The sequence below is a fragment of the Neofelis nebulosa genome, chromosome 15 (genome assembly GCF_028018385.1).
Source record: "Neofelis nebulosa isolate mNeoNeb1 chromosome 15, mNeoNeb1.pri, whole genome shotgun sequence".
Taxonomy (NCBI): Eukaryota; Metazoa; Chordata; class Mammalia; order Carnivora; family Felidae; genus Neofelis; species Neofelis nebulosa.
The window spans coordinates 3567569-3575214 of NC_080796.1; the positions used below are offsets into that span (position 1 = coordinate 3567569).

Genomic DNA, 7646 nt, shown 5'->3' on the forward strand with positions numbered 1-7646 from the left:
GTCGGTTAAGCGTCCGACTTGGGCTCAGGTCATGATCTTACGGTTCGTGGGTTCGAGCCCCACGTCAGGTTCTGTGCTGACAGCTCGGAGGCTGGAGCCTGGAGCCTGCTTGGGATTCTGTGTCTCCCTCTCTCTGCCCCTCCCCTGCCCATACTCTGTCTGTCTGTCTCTCTCTCAAAAATAAATATTAAAAAACATGGGGTGCCTGGGTGGCTCAGTCGGTTGAGCGTCCGGCTTTGGCTCAGGTCATGATCTTGCAGCTTGTGAGTTCGAGCCCCGCGTCAGGCTCTGTGCTGGCAGCTCAGAGCCTGGAGCCTGTTTCAGATTCTGTATCTCCCTCTCTCTCTGCCCCTCCCCTGCTCATGCTCTGTCTCTCTCTGTCTCAAAAATAAATAAACGTTAAAATAAAAAAAATTTTTTTAAATATTAAAAAACAAAAGCCACTAACCACATGTAACTAAGGAAATAACCAAAGAGTTAGGCAAAGGTTTCCTCACAGTAGTGTGAATAATTTTAAAAACCGATGTAAGTTTGTGAGGACAGGGACTTGGCTTTGCCAATGGCTGTTCCCCAGAACCTGGCTTGGTAGGCATCTGTGCAATGAATGGACCTCACTCTGACCTTTGGGACAGCGGTTACATCTGTGTGGCGCGTCCACATAATGGAATGCCAAGTAGTCACTAAGATCTTGTTTCAAATAACTTTTCAGTGGCATTGGGAAATGCTTACTACGTATCTAGTATAGAAATTTCAAGACTGTTACGTTTATCATTTATTTCCAAAGATGGAAAAGTCTATACGCCTGTAAAATAAAACGTTAAGGAAATACACCAACAATGTTTCCAAAAAACTATCCCTAGGAAGTGTGATTGTAGGTGATTTTGACCCTTTTTAACTTTTACTGTTTTTGTATTTCCCGTATTTTCCTCAATATGCATGTATTCCTTTCTTTTTTGAGAGAGAGAGAGAGAGAGAGAGAGAGAGCGCGCGCGCCGGAGCAGGGGAGGGGCAGAAGGAGAAAGAGAAATCTTGAGGTTTCAGGCCCAGCGAGGAGCTCCATCTCAAGAGGTGGTGAGATCATGACCAGAGCGGAAATCAAGAGTCTGATTGACCTGAACCCCCCAGGCACCCCTGCCTGTATTCCTTTTCTAATCAGAAAAAGTTATGGGGCACCTGGGGGCACTCAGTCTGGTTAAGCATCCGACATCACTCAGGTCATGATCTCACCGTTCTGGGTTCAAGCCCCAAGTTGGGCTCTGTGCTGACAGCTCAGAGCCTGAAGCCTGCTTCAGATTCTGTGTCTCCCTCTCCCTCTGCCCCTCCCCTGCCCAGGCTCTGTCCCTCTCAACCTCAAAAATAAGTAAACATTAAAAAAAATAAAAACAAATAAAAACTTTTAATATAAAAATAGTGAACATTTGGCCTGCACCTTTAAGGGTGCAAGAACTGAGAGGGTGGGGCCTGCTCAGGGGGAGCAGGTAGAGGAAGCTCCCAGCCCAGGGAGGGGTGCAGGGAGGGGGCAGGGGCGGGGCTGCGGAACCGCCGGCAGACCGGGGCTGGGGAGGCCACGGTCTCTCCCGCTCCTGCGAACCCTTCAGGGATGCTGCGTTCTTCCTCCGTATTTTTTGTCACCCGGTCCCCGAGGCCCCTTACTTACACCTTTACTGCGGATGGAAGTGGAAACCGCCGGTGTGTGGGGCGTATACACCGAGTGGTGGGGTGGCAGAGGCATAGACCTCCCTGTACTTGGCGGGGCCCTACCTGTACCCAGGGCGCAGGGGGCGAGAGTACCCGGCCCTGGGGGTCCCAGACAGACCAGATTCGGCTGCTGGCCACGCACAAAATCAAAGGCAGAGAGAGACGGATGGTGGGGAAACAGGAAAGGAATTTATTTCGGTGAGACCACCACCCGGAGACTGCAGACTAGGGTCTCAAAGACCGTCTCCAAAGTGCTCAAAGCATGTCCAGGTTCATATAAAGAAAGTGTGGGACACAGGTCGTGGGTCCGAGCAGGTGGGCAGTGAAGGTCAGGTCACCACGGTCTTGGGGTCGGACACCAGGCTCAGGGCGGTCCCTGCGCTCCAGGGGGAAGTCTCGGTTCCCACGGGGGACGCTCTGCCCGCAGGTGGGTGCCTGGGTGATCAACCGGGAAGGGCGAATTAGGAAGCACAGACGGCGGTCGACCGGCAGGGGGCTGGCCGCCTCCCTACTTCAGGAGTCCATCCTCCCAAGCACCGGAAAGGAGCCTATCCACCACGCCTCGGGACCAGTTCCTGGGAGCCCTGCAGGTTCCAGCCGAGGACCGGCTGCTCGGCCACCACGCCCGCGGGCCGGGAGCGAGCGGGCAGCTGGAGCTTCCAGCGGCAGCCCCGCTCAGCCGGGTGCGCGCCGCCGCTAGCCGGCCCGATCCCCGCCCCATTCATCCCTGCAACCCGGTGACGCCTCCCGCCCACAGTCGGCGGCGCCGGTCCGCCCCAGGCACAACTCTGGCCACACTTCCGCCTGACCCGCGCCCGGAACCCCCGGACGCCTGGAGGAGCCCCCAGACGAACACGCCAGCTGGGGACGCGACTTCCGGCCTCCGCTCCGGAGGTTCCGACCGCCCAATCCCGGACGCAAGGGGCGGGCACACGGCCCGAGCTCCCAGCCGCGGACTGGTCCGTCCGAGGTTCTGGCCGCGGACTGGTCCGTCGAGCTTCTGGCCGCGGATTGGCCGCCCTCGCGGCGCCGTCTGCCGCGGAGGCAGTGGGGAGGGGTCCCGAAGCCGCCGGAAGCCCCGCGGGTCTGGCTTCCGGGGCGCGCGCGGGCCTCTGGGGCTCTGTCGGCCCAGCGTCGTGCAGCTCCCGGGTGGCGCCGAGCCCCTTCCCGCGGTCATGAGCGTGGGCTTCATCGGCGCGGGCCAGCTGGCCTGTGCGCTGGCGCGGGGCTTCACGGCCGCAGGTGAGCGCGCGGGGGCGGACGGGCCGCAGCCCAGTCCGGGACTCCCGGGGGCGCCGGCTGACGGGTCCCGTTCTCCGCAGGCATCCTGTCGGCCCACAGGATCATAGCCAGCTCCCCGGAAATGGACCTGCCCACCGTGTCCTCGCTCCGGGTAGGCGGGGCCGGGGAGGCCGGGGCCGAGGGGCGGGCGAGGGGGCGGACGGCGCGGGGTGGGCCCGACACTGATGGAGGCCGAGGTGTGCTAAGCGCCCGGCACACTGATGCGCGGCGAACAAACTGCCTAATTCACCTGCTGGCAGTGCGACGCTAAGGTGCTCAACCACGCTGAGCCTCAGTTTCCTCTTTTGCAAAGCGGAGCCCACGGTAGCCCCTTTTCGGAGTTATTCTGAGGCACGAGTGATCGCTGGGAAAGCTGGCTGAGTTAGTTCTTCACCCTAAATCTGGGCAGCTCCCAGAACTGGAGGGCCCCGGTTTTCAGTTCGGAGTCCAAAGCGGAGGGGTGACCTCCGGGTCGCCCCTGGACCACGCGGAGACCGCGCGGCCTGGCGAACAGGTGTCCATTCATGGTCCAAGGCTGGACCCAACTCCTCTGTCTCCCACTGGCGCTCCCGGTTCACCTTTCCCTTTGCCTGCGCCTCTTTCCATGCGAACCCCTGGATGGGAGACAGCTGTTTCCTGGCTGCCTCGGAGAAGCTGGTCCGTATCTGGTATTTAGCTCGCCCGCCTAGTAGTGGAACCGGGGACTTCGGGCCCCTGGGGGGAGGGGCAGACTCCCCAAGGGACAGGAATTCCAGGCTGCAGGGGCAGAGTGGGTTTGGCAGGGGCTCGCTTGCTCCCGGAGAGGACCTGGGCCCAGCGAGGCCGCCCCGCGCCCTGAGCCTGGACCATCTCCTCCTGCAGAAGATGGGCGTGAACCTGACCCGGAGCAACAAGGAGACGGTGAGGCACAGTGACGTCCTGTTCCTGGCCGTGAAGCCGCACATCATCCCCTTCATCCTGGACGAGATCGGGGCGGACGTGCAGGCCAGGCACATCGTGGTCTCCTGTGCTGCCGGTGTCACCATCAGCTCTGTGGAGAAGGTGCCCCCTCTCTTCCCCGGGGTGCTCCTGTGGGAGGGGGCGGGGTGCCGGTGGAAGCTGCGCCGCAGAGACTCACTTGGGCATCTTCCGCGTCCCAGAAGCTGATGGCGTTCCAGCCGGCCCCCAAGGTGATTCGCTGCATGACCAACACGCCCGTGGTGGTGCGGGAGGGCGCCACGGTGTACGCCACGGGCACCCACGCCCTGGTGGAGGACGGGCAGCTTCTGGAACAGCTCATGAGCAGCGTGGGCTTCTGCACCGAGGTGGAGGAGGACCTGATCGACGCTGTCACCGGGCTCAGCGGCAGCGGGCCTGCCTACGTGAGGCCCTCTGGGGACGGAGGGTGGCAGGCGGGCTGTAGGCAGACTGGGGCTGGGGGCGTGGCCAGCTAGCGGAGGAGGTCAGCCTCTGCGGCCAGTTCTGGTCGCCAGTTCCGGTCACCCGGAGAGTGGGCCCTAGGGAATGCCCCGAGTGCCTGCTGCCCTGGGGCTCAGCGAGTGTCCCCGCAGGCATTCATGGCCCTGGACGTGCTGGCTGATGGCGGGGTGAAGATGGGCCTGCCCCGGCGCCTGGCCGTCCGACTGGGGGCCCAGGCCCTGCTGGTTGGTATCTACACGCTGCACGTTCTGGACCGGGGTGTGGGATGGGGGTTCCGTGGGTCCCTGAACTGGGGGTGGGGCACGGTGGGGAAGCCGGGGTAAGGCTGGGGAAGGGCGGGGCTGGTGTGGGGAAGGGTGGAAGTTCCGAAGGCCCACCGGCCGCTCCCGCCCCCCCTCCTTCCCTCCCGCCCCAGGGCGCTGCCAAGATGCTGCTGGCGTCAGAGCAGCACCCTGGCCAGCTCAAGGACAACGTGTGCTCGCCCGGGGTGCCACCATCCACGCCCTGCACTTCCTAGAGAGCGGGGGCTTCCGCTCCCTGCTCATCAACGCCGTGGAGGCCTCCTATATCTGAACACGGTGGGTTAATCTCCCCGTGGCCCGTGGGCCAGCCCCGTCGGGCAGATCCTGCCGTCCCTGGTCCATTAGCGGCGTCAGAGTCTGTGCTCCGGTCAGAGCCACGGTTCATTAGACTTGATTCAGCTGAGAGTTTGCAGGCCTTACTTCGCTAATGCCCACCGTGGCCGTGGTGGCGGGGTGGCTGTGATCTATCAGGGTGAGGAAGGTGGGGCTCAGAGACGACGTCCCCAAGCTCAGGCGGCCAGTACGTGGTGGAGGCAGGGCCGGGGAAGCGTTGACTCCAAACCCGGGGCTTTTCCATGCCGACTCCTCCTGTGACCGCAGGCACCGTGGGGAGCTGCACACCTGGTGGTGACTCACACGTAGCTAAAGAGCACTTCTGAGAAGCTTCCGGGCGTGTTTGATCTGGGGGCTTGTGGTTTGGGGCGGGCTCGGGTTCTTGGGGGCCCGGGGTCGTGCGCACCGGGTGGCCTCGTGAAGCTCGGGCTCCCGTAACCCCCGCGGGGTTCTGTCCGTAGGGAGTTGCAGTCCATGGCCGACCAGGAGAAGATCTCCCCGGCCGCACTCAAGAAGACCCTCCTGGACAGAGTGAAGCTGGAGTCCCCCACGGTGTCCACGCTGACCCATTCCAACTCCGGGAAGCTCCTGACGAGAAACCCGGCCCCTGGAGGCAAGAAGGAGTGAGGCCACCAGGCCTCCGATCCCCGAGGGGCTGTGCAGGACCGGGTTCGGCTCCCTAGTGTGCAGGGCCTTGTGACGAATCCTCCTCAGACGTTTTCAGGCCGGGCCACGCTGGTTTCCCATCCCGTCTGTGGGACGCTGCTCCGGGGGTTGATGCCGGCGGTGGGTGGGGGCGGTCCCGAGTCCCACTTGGCAAGAAGGTCTGCAGACCTGCAGCCGACGGCTCCTTCGGTCACGTCCTCCAGCCGGAGCCTGAGGCAGGGTTGGCCTGCTGCCGGGTTGAGGACACAGAGGTACAAACGTGAGCGGGGCTGTTCGCTTTGAGTTACAGACGGGAAAGGTACGAGCAACTTAAAATTGTTCCAATTAGAAAAGTGCGCAGATATTTAACTCGCCTGCCCTAGGTGTCCCATGGAACAAAGTGTTCTCTGGTTTGCTGTTTAGTTGCTTGAATAAAGTTTTATTTTGTATTTCCCTGCTTTTTTTTTTTTTTTTTTTACACGAGCTCTACCCTCCACGTGGGGCTTGAACTCTCGACCCCAAAGTCAGTAGTTGTGCACGTCCTAGCAGCCGGGCCAGCCAGGCGCCCCTCTTCTCTTGTTTTTTTATGCTTAATATTAATTTCTTCTAGGGAACTCCAGGACCTTACTGGGTGCCCCCACCCTTCTGTGGGGAGCACTGTCTAAAGACAAGAAATTGTGGGCTAGACCCTGAGAGCTGGAAAGATACTCTGCTCCGTCCCGGCCCCTGGGAGCAGGTCAGGAGATTGTTCTAGAATGGACCAGAGCTCATGGCAGAGAAGAGCCTAGTGGCTGGGGTGCAGGAAGGGAGGGCAGGAGCCCAGACACAAAGGTGGAAGCTGCCAGCTCTGTCGGGCCTCTTACCTGCTGAACGCTGGGTCCAGACAAGCGCTCTCTGTGGGGGGAATGATTTTTCTCTCACCTTACACAAGATGCCGAGGCCCAGGGGCAGCTCTCATGGAGCCGCTGGTCGCTGGTGGGGCCGAGGCTGGGTGTGCCGTCCACACAGCCGGACTGAACTGCGGTTTCCCCATGCAGGCCAGTGTCCCTCGCGCGTGTCCCCAGGGGCTGGCCGCCTGTGGCATTGGCATCAGCGTCGCTGGGTTCAAGTCTTGGTTTTTGCCAATCCCCCCCCCCCCGCCACTGCCAATTTGCTGGTAGTTTATTTTTACTTTAATTCCATCTAGTTGACCTACAGTCGTATTCGTTTCAAGTGTACGACGTAGGGATTTGGCACGTCCATCCGTCGCCGGGTGCCCATCGCGACAAGTGCACTAGTCCTCCCACTTTCAGCTGGGCAACCGGGAGATGTTAGCGAGTCCGGTGTGCAGGTCTCATCCTGTAAATAGGGGATCACGCTTCACCGAAAGGTTCCGGCGGGTGTGCAGTGAGACCTTGCGGAGTGGTCCAGCACGCGGTCTAGAACATGGTGGGCCCCTCGCGTGAGTCAGACCGCCGGGCTTCGACTCCAGACCCGAGAGCCTGTGGGCCAGGTTCGTCCCTGTGGGGCCAGAGTGATAGGCTCAACCCTGCTAAAAACCTGGGGCGCCTGGGGGGCTCAGTCGATAAAGTGTCCAACTTGGGCTCAGGTCACGATCTCACAGTTTGTAGGTTCGAGCCCCGCGTCGGGCTCTGTGCCGACCACTCAGATCCTGGAGCCTGTTTCACATCCTGTGTCTCCCTCTCTCTTTGCCCCTTCCCCCACTCACACTCTGTCTTTCTCTCTCTCTCAGAAATAAATGTTAGAAAAATTCTTTTTAAATTAAAAAAATGTGAAGTGAGTCACCCAAGTGTCATTGGCTGGAGAGTAGGCCCAGGACTCACACCCATGTCTGACACTCGATCCCGGCCTCTGGGCGCTGTGCCCGCTGGCGAACTGGCCTAGGTGACGGGTGACCCTCATCTTTCCTTCACCCCCCCCCCCAGGCCACCCCCTCCCGGGCCTAAATCCACCAACACGCACTTACCC

The 7646-nt window shown here is 60.8% G+C and overlaps 1 pseudogene; it reads left to right on the top strand.

The window, feature by feature from the left end:
* The first annotated feature begins 2794 nt into the window (after positions 1-2794).
* On the top strand, positions 2795-6127 carry LOC131495935 (pyrroline-5-carboxylate reductase 2-like; annotated as a pseudogene).
* The last annotated feature ends 1519 nt before the right edge of the window (positions 6128-7646 follow it).